Below are 9,845 nucleotides of genomic sequence, written 5' to 3' on the forward strand. Positions count from 1 at the left end.
CATTGGGCTGGCATGAATGGCATGAATGCCAATCATGAAAAGGGACATTGAGGCCCACGTCACAAAACAGTGCCCCTGTATCAAGCAAAAGAAAACTGTGATCCATGACAGAGCACCGATGGGCAGCATCACAACCACAGCTTGTGTTTATGGATTACATGCACTTGGAGAAGAGCAAGTTTGGGTACGAATACATCGTAGTAGTCGTAGATCACTTCACCAGATTTGCCCAAGTGTATCCCACAAGAAACAAATCAGGCAGAATAGCAGCAGAGAGAATATTCGGTGACTTCTTCACTCGGTTCGGATTTTGTTCCCGTCTACACCACGACCAGACCCTGCAGCAGCTGTCTGGGGTGAGTCACTCCAGAACGACCCCCCCAGGGAAACTTGCAGAGAGATTCAATCGGACGTTGCTTCAGACGCTTAACACTGCAAGAAGAGGAAAAAAATCAACTGGAACATTTACCACAAGTGGTGCACGCATATAATTGCACTAGACACGAGGCTACAGGCTTCTCACCCCATTATCTCATGTTTGGGCGCCACCCCTGCCTCCAAGTCGATTTGCTATTCGGTCTGTCCACTGAAGAGGAAGATGAAACACCACAAGGGTACACTGACAAATGGGCTACGAGAATGAAAGAGGACTTCTATCTGAAAAGAGCCAACAGTCCAGTACACGAGGAAAGAAACGTATGACCGTCTTGTGAAAGGAGTTGTTTTACAGCCCGGTGACAGCGTCTTAGTCCGCAACATGAGTGAGAGGAGGCCCAGGAAAGCTCAGGTTCTACTGGGCACAAACAGTCACCATTGTAAGAGAACAGATAAATGACAGCCCTGTTTATAAGGTGTCACCAGAGACAGGTGGAAAAGTCCGTACTCTGCACAGGAATCTCCTCCACCTGGTAGATAATCTACCTGTGAGTATCTCTGAACAGTCAAAAACCCCAGCACAGACTAAAGAGAGACAAAGAAATGTCAAGTTGAAAGGAATGAACGGAGAGAGAAATTCGAAAGCTGTGCCTCATCTGACTCCGACGATGATGTCCCCAGAACACAGTACTGAGTCACAAAGACCAGATGTTACAACCACACATGTGCCTCAAAGGTACCTTGTGACTTCTCCCTCCTTACAGGCACAAGCAAGGTTGACCAGACCAGCAGGAGAGCATAGACTGCATCCCAGTTTCACAGAAGAAGAACCTGAATTGATGGAAGAAGAAAATGAAGTTGAACATGAACAGCCAATGGGGTCAGTCAACAGTATTGGACTTTATGGACCACCATTGCCAGCGTGGGGAATACAGTCAGGCCCAACACCACACTACTCACACTATCCCACACACTATCCTACACTGCCATACATTGTCTGATGCCATACACTATCCAAAACTGCATACTGACTCACACAAAGACATGTACATACAAAGTTTTTATTTGAGAAAGTAAGTGTTTTGAAAAGAATGTTCTGTTTTGAATGCCAGGAGTCATTTGTCGGGGAGCGTGTGACCCGCCTAGAATGTAGTCACATTTTTGTGTTGTTTTATTTATTTTAAATTGTGCTTTGAATTAATTTTGGGAGCTGTCACTTGTCAATGTGCCTGTAATTAATAAGAGTTTACCTGAGACAGTAGGGGGGCAGTATGGGGCGTTTTCACTTATCTTCCACTTGCGTAAGAAGTTACCTGCAGACGGGAAGCTCACCCCTCATTCTAAGGAGAGCAACCCACCCTTATACTATATAAAGAATATGGATCAAACATGCAGTATCGTAACGGTAAATAATTCCTGTGATACACTTATAGTTTTTATTGATGTATTTACGTTGATTTGAGAACGTTGAAGATGACGTAAAATACATTGAAATAATAATACTAGTAACGAAAAGAAATGGAAAATGAGATTTGTGATGTTTGTGAATAAATTCTAAAGAGAGCAACCAGTATGAAAACGGCGACAACGTTCTGTATGCTTCTTGCTTCTGTTTAACAGGACAACATTATCTGAATATTTGTCCCGGCAACCTGGGACCTGCAACAAAAGCACAAGATGTTTTAAACTACACAGAGTGGTTTTAGAAGAAATTATCACTGAAATGACTGAAAGGAAAACGAATTGTTCATTTTAGACTGAAACCAGCGGAAACATGTTAGATAATGCCATTGTCTCCCAAAATGACAAGAAAGTTACTTGTCCCACAGGTTTCCACAGCATATATGTGAAAATAAGTGACTCCTTGTCAGAAACAGTCGTTTTAGACGAATTTCGGACTGAAAAACTGAAAATAGTCACAATGCCAGAATGAAAAGTGCAAACATGTTCAACAATGCTATTTGCCACTCAATCCATGCAAATAAATGCACTTGTAACACAGGTATACATAGCATACATCTTTATACGTAAGAAATTCTGAGTGAAAGGAAGTCAAAGTGTTGATTTCAGATTGAACGCATGCAAATATGTTCAAAATAGCTTTTTTCCATGTATGTTTCCTTCAAATGTGAAAGCAAGTGACTTCATAGCTAGAAACACTCGTTTTAGAACTGTGGTGAGACCAGCGATGTTGTTTGGTCTAGAGACAGTGTCACTGAGGAAAAGACAGGAGACAGCTGGAGGTAGCAGAGATGAAGATGCTGAGGTTCTCTTTGGGAGTGACCAGGAAGGATAGGATCAGGAATGAGTACATCAGAGGGACAGCACATGTTAGAGGTTTTGGAGAAAAAGTCAGAGAGGCCAGACTGAAATGGTTTGGACTTGTCCAGAGGAGAGAGTGAATATATTGGTAGAAGGATGCTGAGTTTTGAGCTGCCAGGCAGGAGGCGTAGAGGAAGACCAAAGAGGAGGTTTATGGATGTAGTGAAAGAAGACATGAAGGTAGTTGGTGTGAGAGAAGTGGATGCAGAAGACAGGGTTAGATGGAGGCAACTGATTCACTGTGGCGACCCCTGAAGGGAAAAGCCGAAAGGAAAAGAAGAAGAAGAGGAGCCATTTTGACTCATTTTATTTAATTTAAACCACAAATACAACCGATCCTGGTAAAGTGAGCCAGTCGAGCTGAGGAAATGTGGTATTGTGTGCATTTTTCATACTCACACTTCAGAGCTGCTCTTTGCAGGCAGGACAGTACACAAGGTCCCAGAGCCCACTGTGATGATGTGGGTTTCTCCGCTGATGATGGCAGGTCGCAGAGGCGACTGAAACTCCCAACCACACAGTGTCACCACTGCCTCAGCACCAGCTGGCTCGATTTTGGGGTAAAACTGCATTTCTGACTGAAAAAGGTTAGGGTTAGGGTTAGGGTTAGGGTTAGTCCGTATTTATTTCAAGTCCGTATTTATTTCAGACAGAAAAGTGCAAACATGTTCAACAGTGCTATTTGCCATACAAAGTGACAAATAAATACACTGTAGCACAGGTTTCCTAGCATACATCTTTACACGTCGGCAATTCTGAATGAAAAAGCTGAAATAAAGTCAAAATGTTTATTTCAGACTTAAAGCAGTGAAAACCTGTTCAAGCATGCTATTTGCCACACAAAACAAAGCGACAAATAAATGCACTGTAACACAGGTTTCCTAGCATACATCTTAACAGGTGAAGTTTTAACTGCAAAGAGTCGTTTTATAAGCAATTCTGACTAAAATACCTGAACGGAAGTCAAAGTGTTTATTCCAGACTGAAACCAGTCGAAACAAGTTCAAAATTGCTATTCACTCTAAATGATAAGAAAGTTTCTTGTAACACGGGTTTCCAGCATTTATCTGAACACTGTGAATTTTTCCATGTCAACATCGTGAAAACTTCCAGGTCAATGCAGTGAAACAGTCCAAGTTCACGTGTAAGTTTCCAGGTCAATGTAGCGAAACACTCCAGGTCCACATAAGTAAAACAGTCTAGTTCAATGCGTTGAAACGCACTTCTGATCCACATAGTGAGACAGTCCAGGTACAGGCAGTGAAACAGAGCAGGTTCACAGTCCAGGTCAATGTGTCGAAACAATCAATGTTCAGGCAGTGAAGGTCAAGTCAAGGTACACGCAGTGAAACACATGGTGAAAACACTTTCAGGAAGACACAGTGAAAAAGTTCAGTTTCATGCCGTGAAACAATCCACCTTAACAAAGTGAACCATTCCAGGTTCACACGGTAAAATATTCCACATCCACACAGTGAAACGGTCCGATTCCACTCCGTGAAACAAGCCTTGAAACATTGAAACTGTCACTGGTCTGAACAGTGAAAAAGTCCAGGTTCACAAGGTTAAACAGTCCACATTCACCCAGTGAATCAGTCCAGGTCCACATGAAACTTTCCAGGTCCACGTAGTGAAACAGTCCAGACCAAGGCGATGAAAGAGTACAGGTTCACACTGTAAAACAGTCAAGAACACAGTGAAATAGTCGCACGTTCACTTGCTGAAACAGTTCAGGATAAAGCAATGAAACAGTTAAGTTCCAGACGGTTAACCACTCCAGGACCACACAGTGAAACAGTTCGTTTATAAGTTTAAACAATCCGGGTTCACATGGTAAAACAGTCCAGGTTCACCCCGTAAAAAATTCCAGTTCCACACAGTCAAAAATTCCAGGGTCACGAAAACTCTTTAAAGCCCTAACCATTAAATAATTGACAAAAAAATTCCAATTCTTTGAGCCTTTATTGGTCCTTCTGAACAACCAACTTTTTTTTTTCAAGTATCAGTTTCCATATAGGAGTTTAAATTTATATTTGAAAAGAATGGTCAAAAAATCTTTTTCATGACACAACAAAAACAATAAAACACAAACAAATCCAACAAATTGGTAATGCCAAACATAGAAAGTGCTACTGCAATGCAGCCAACGATGCAGGAATGAGAAAATCCACCAATGGAACTGGCAGTCTGGAAGACATAACATTTCAGTTAGTTTTACTCATTCTGCTGTTCGCATCCTTTTTATTTTGCATGGTGGTAGGCTTGAGAACATTTTCTGTCCTTGTTCAGAGATGCACTTGCATTTCTCACAATACAAATGGGAAAAGTCGCTTACGCAGTCCTTGCATCTCTGTCGGGTTTCCCATGTTGGGAAATTATCAAGGCCATCCTTTCTCACATCAGGGGGCACCTCTGTGGACTTCTTCTGGGGAGGGGTTGGCTGGTGAAGGACAGTGGTCTGCCACACTTTTTGACCTTTCCTGCGCTTGTGAAGGCGGTGCCAACAGAAGCCTGAAACCTTCGCAGGGGCAATGGTTTCTGCCTGGGCTGCAGTCTCTCCAAGTCTCTTTTGTAGCGGATCAATGAATTGATTAGTGCCACTGTAACGGTGTGCCACCAAATGTAGATGTGCCATCTTCGGGATCTGAAATTGAACTTGTAGAGTGAAGATAGCATATCAAGAAGATCAACGCCTTCCATGAACCTGTTGTACGTGTCAACGATGGCTAGTCTGGGAACCATTTTGGCTTTCCGATCTCAACGTTTCACATTGCCCAGTGGTTCAATACCAACAAAAGAAGAGAGCAGGTTCACAGCTTTGTTTGTCATAACATCTCGCGATGATGTTATCTTCCCTCTTTCTTCCCTTTTGTCCAGGTTTTTCTCATCCATCAGTTGGCATTTCTTCAACGTGTTCGTTCGGACTGTGCCTATGTAGTAGATTCTTTGTTTCAAGTGCTCCACCAACGGAACTGATGTAAAGAAGTTGTCAGCAAAAACTTTGTTTTCTTTACCAATGATACTCATTCCTTTTCATTTTGACCCTTGCTGACGGCTTTGGTGTTGTATCCTCTTGTGGGGGCTTTCATCATCATCACTACCATCTGGGTTTTCCCCTTCCTCATCGTCACTGCTGTCTGGGTTTTTTCCAATCCTTGCAGTAGGAGTCCATTCCTCCTCCTCGTCATCATCATTATCATCTTCCCCTAGCCCCTTCATGTCATTTGAATTCCCATCCATAATCAACTACAGAGCATCTTCAACACTGTATTTTTTTGCCATCTAAAAACACATATGCACACAAAAATAGATTACATATTTTTTCTTTGAATTGGTCAGTTTTTGGTGAAAATCTGTAAGCAAAAGAAAGTTACTATTAATCGTACCATCCCAATTCCTAACTAGTCATCAATCATCATGATACAGCAAGTTGTATATCTAATTTTTTGTTCTAAATTTACGAAATTATGAATATTAAATCACACAGTGAAAAATTCCAGACTCAATAAGACAAAAGGTCCAGGTCAAAGCAGTGAAACAGTGCGGGTTCACGCAGTGAAACAGACCACGTTTACAAAGTGAAAGAGTTAAAGTTCAAGCAGTGAAACGGTGCAGTTCACGCAGTGAAACATTTAAAGTCCAGACGGTGGAACACTCTATTACCACAGAAGTTCATGTTTACACGTTTAAACAATCCAGGTTCACCCAGTGAAACAGTCTAGGTCCACAATGTGAAAATTTCCAGGTCTACATAGTAAAATAGTACAGGTTCACGCAATGAAACAGTACAGCTTAAAGTAGTGAAACGATCCAGGTTTACAGTACAGGTTCACTTGGTAGAACACTCGAGGTCCACACAGTGAGACAGTCCAGGTATAAAAAGTGAAACAGAGCAGGTTCACGCAGTGTAAACAGACCAGGTTCACACAATAAAATGGTGCAGGTCAATGCCATGAAACCGTCCAGGTTCACACAGTCCTTGGTTCACACGGTAAAACAGTACAGGTTCACGCGGTAAAAACACTCCTGATCCACATAGTGAGACAGTCCAGGTACAGGCAGTGAAACAGAGTAGGTTCACGCAGTGTAACAGTCCAGGATCACGAGGTGAAACAGTCCAGGTTCACGCAACAAAATGGTCCAGGTCAATGCCATGAAACAGAGTAGGTTTACACAGTGGAACTGTCCGGGTGAATGTGTTGCAACAGTCAAAAACCAGTAAGTAAAATAGTCCCCGGTTCACAAACTGAAACAGCCAAGGTTCACGAGGTAAAACAGTCCAGGTCAACAGTGAAACAGTCTAGAGGCCTGTACCATAAACCTAGCTTTACGGTTTAGCAAGATAACTTCAGGCTTAACCCTGGCTTTTCGGTACCATAAAGGTGGCTTACGGGCTACGTTGTCGCTATGCTGAACACCTAACCTGCTGCGGAGCAGGATAAGTTCAGGATAAGAGCTCAGCAGGTATAACAGCCCCACCTACTGATAATCAGTTCTCTTGGAAAATGGGCTGTCCGTTTTATGAGAATCCTGTGGATCTTGGTGCACAGCTTGTGCAAAGAGCGCTCAGGCGTGAGAGAATATTTGGAGATCGCTGTAATCCGTTCGAATGGCCTGAACCGTACGAAAGGTACAGGTTTTGGGGAGAGAGGTTACATTACATCTGTCAGCTGCTGGAGCCTTATATCAGTAATGTAACGCACCGCAACCACGCGCTGACAGTCCTGCAGACAAGTGTGCATTGCACCGAGATTCTTTGTCACAATATATTTCTTAGTGTTGTTCGTAATTATTATGATGTCCTTAAATCTCTCGTTGGATGGGTTACAAGCAAGTCACGGATAAAATGCCCATTAATCAGTTATTTGTTTAAGTAAATCATGGATTCATTCATAGGTACTTTTATGTATTCTGTTGGCGATGCCGAAAACCTCGGAAAGAACACAGTATGTAGAGATATTCATAAAGTCGTGGGGTCTACAATGACATGCCATAACGAAAAATGTCGTACATACATACATTTATGGAACACACAAATGTTACTGTAGTCAGATATACAAGTGCAGTCATAGTGGGGAAGTAATGTTATAATGGCACTAACTTCTGCATTGACATGGCGATTATTTTGCCAGCGATTATTGATTTTAATTGCTCGTATTTATTATTGTTTGCTCCTTCGTTGTGAAATATGCGGCTCGGGCCGGTTTGTTGCATGTTTGCGATTGGTCGCATGCAGCAACCTCCGCCCTTTTTATGTGAGCGCGCACAGTGGACATGCCTGAATTGAATTAGTGAGTTGCCAGCGATTATTGATTTTAATTGCTCGTATTTATTATTGTTTGCTCCTTCGTTGTGAAATATGCGGCTCGGGCCGGTTTGTTGCATGTTTGCGATTGGTCGCATGCAGCAACCTCCGCCCTTTTTATGTGAGCGCGCACAGTGGACATGCCTGAATTGAATTAGTGAGTTGATAGCCGGCTTTATGGTACCGAAAATTCGGAGGGCGGATGTCTCGGTAAGTGAAGCCAGACAAGTAGGAGGAAGCCCAGCTAGGTTAATCAAGCTTTATGGTACAGGCCTCAGGTTCAATCAGTGACAAAGTCAAGATTGACCCAGTGAAACAGCCCAGGTTTACGCAATGAAACTGTCCAGGTGAATGCGTTGAAACAATCAATCAACCAATCAACTTTTATTTATATCGCGCTTAATCACGTCTGAAGACATTTCAAAGTGCTTTACTGATAGAAAGCCAACAATGCCCTCCAAGAGCAAGCATTAGCGACGGTGGCGGGGAAAAACTCCCTCATTGAGGAAGAAACGCTGGGCTGGACCCAGGTTCTGGAGGGCGGTCATCCGCCTTGACCTGTCGGTTGGGAAAGAGAAATACATTGAGGAAAGACATAGTTCAAGAAAATAGAAGAGGGGGAGAGAGAGTGGCAGATAGGCTAGTTTGAGTTTAATGTCCATAGGAGCTGTCGCTGAATTGGGGGCGGGATTTCCAGGCCTTTGCATACCCTGTCTTCCATCCACGTTCGCCACCTGTGGAGCAGAGGCACAAAGCCAGCGGCAGTATCATGCAGACAAAGAGTGTGATTTGACAGTAATAAGTTCTAGGAGCACAGAAAGATAAAGAAAGAAGTGACAGAAGCTCCAGAGTATCTCCCTTTTAACGGGAGAGACAGAGAAAAATACCCTCAGCAGCCTAGGCCTATAGCAGCCTATCTAGTGGGGTGTGTGTTATTTCAATTATAGGCTTTATCAAAGAGGAGGGTTTTTAGTCTACTCTTAAATAAGCTGAGAGAGTCTGCCCCCTGGAGTGAGGCTGGAAGATCGTTCCAGAGTAAAAGAGGCCAGATAGCTGAAGCTTCCACCTCCTGTTCTACTCTTAAAAACCCGACAGTTCACCAGAAATCCTGCATCCTCAGATCGAAGGGCCCTGGGTGGGTGATACACTTCAATAAGATCTACAATGTAAGACGGAGCCTTGCAGTGGAGAGCTTTATATGTGATCATGAGGACTTTGAATTGTATTCTATAATTAATTGGGAGCCAATGGAGTGACGCTAGGACAGGAGAAATGTGCTCTCTCCTTCCAGTTCGAGTCGTAAGCGGGCAGCTGCATTCAGACAGTCCAGGTTCAAGCAGTGAAACAGTCTAGGTTCACACAGTGAAACTGTCCAGGTTGACACACTGAAACAGTGAAAGTGCACACATTGAAGCACTCCAAGTCGACACAGTGAAACAGTCCAGATTTGCACTGTGAAACAGTCCAGGTACACAGTGGTACTTCCCAGGTCCACACAGTGAAACAGTCCGGGTCCACTCCGTGAAACAATCTAGGTTTACACTGTGAACCAGTCCAGGTCAATGCAGTCAAACAGTCCAGGTTCAAGCAGTAAAACAGTCCAGGTTCACGCCATGAAACATTCCAGGTTCACGCAGTGAATCAATTCAAGTTCACACGGTGAAACTGTACAAGTCCACACAGTGAAAGAGCCCAGGTTTCACACAGTTAAACAGTCCAGTTTCACAGAGTAAAACGTCCAGATCAATGTGTTGAAACAGTCCAAGGTCTAGCATTGAAACAGTCCATGTTTACACGGTGAAAGAGTCCAGGTTCGCACAATAAAAAAATCCAGGTACGTGCA

Source organism: Antennarius striatus, chromosome 16 (genome assembly GCF_040054535.1).
Source record: "Antennarius striatus isolate MH-2024 chromosome 16, ASM4005453v1, whole genome shotgun sequence".
Taxonomy (NCBI): Eukaryota; Metazoa; Chordata; class Actinopteri; order Lophiiformes; family Antennariidae; genus Antennarius; species Antennarius striatus.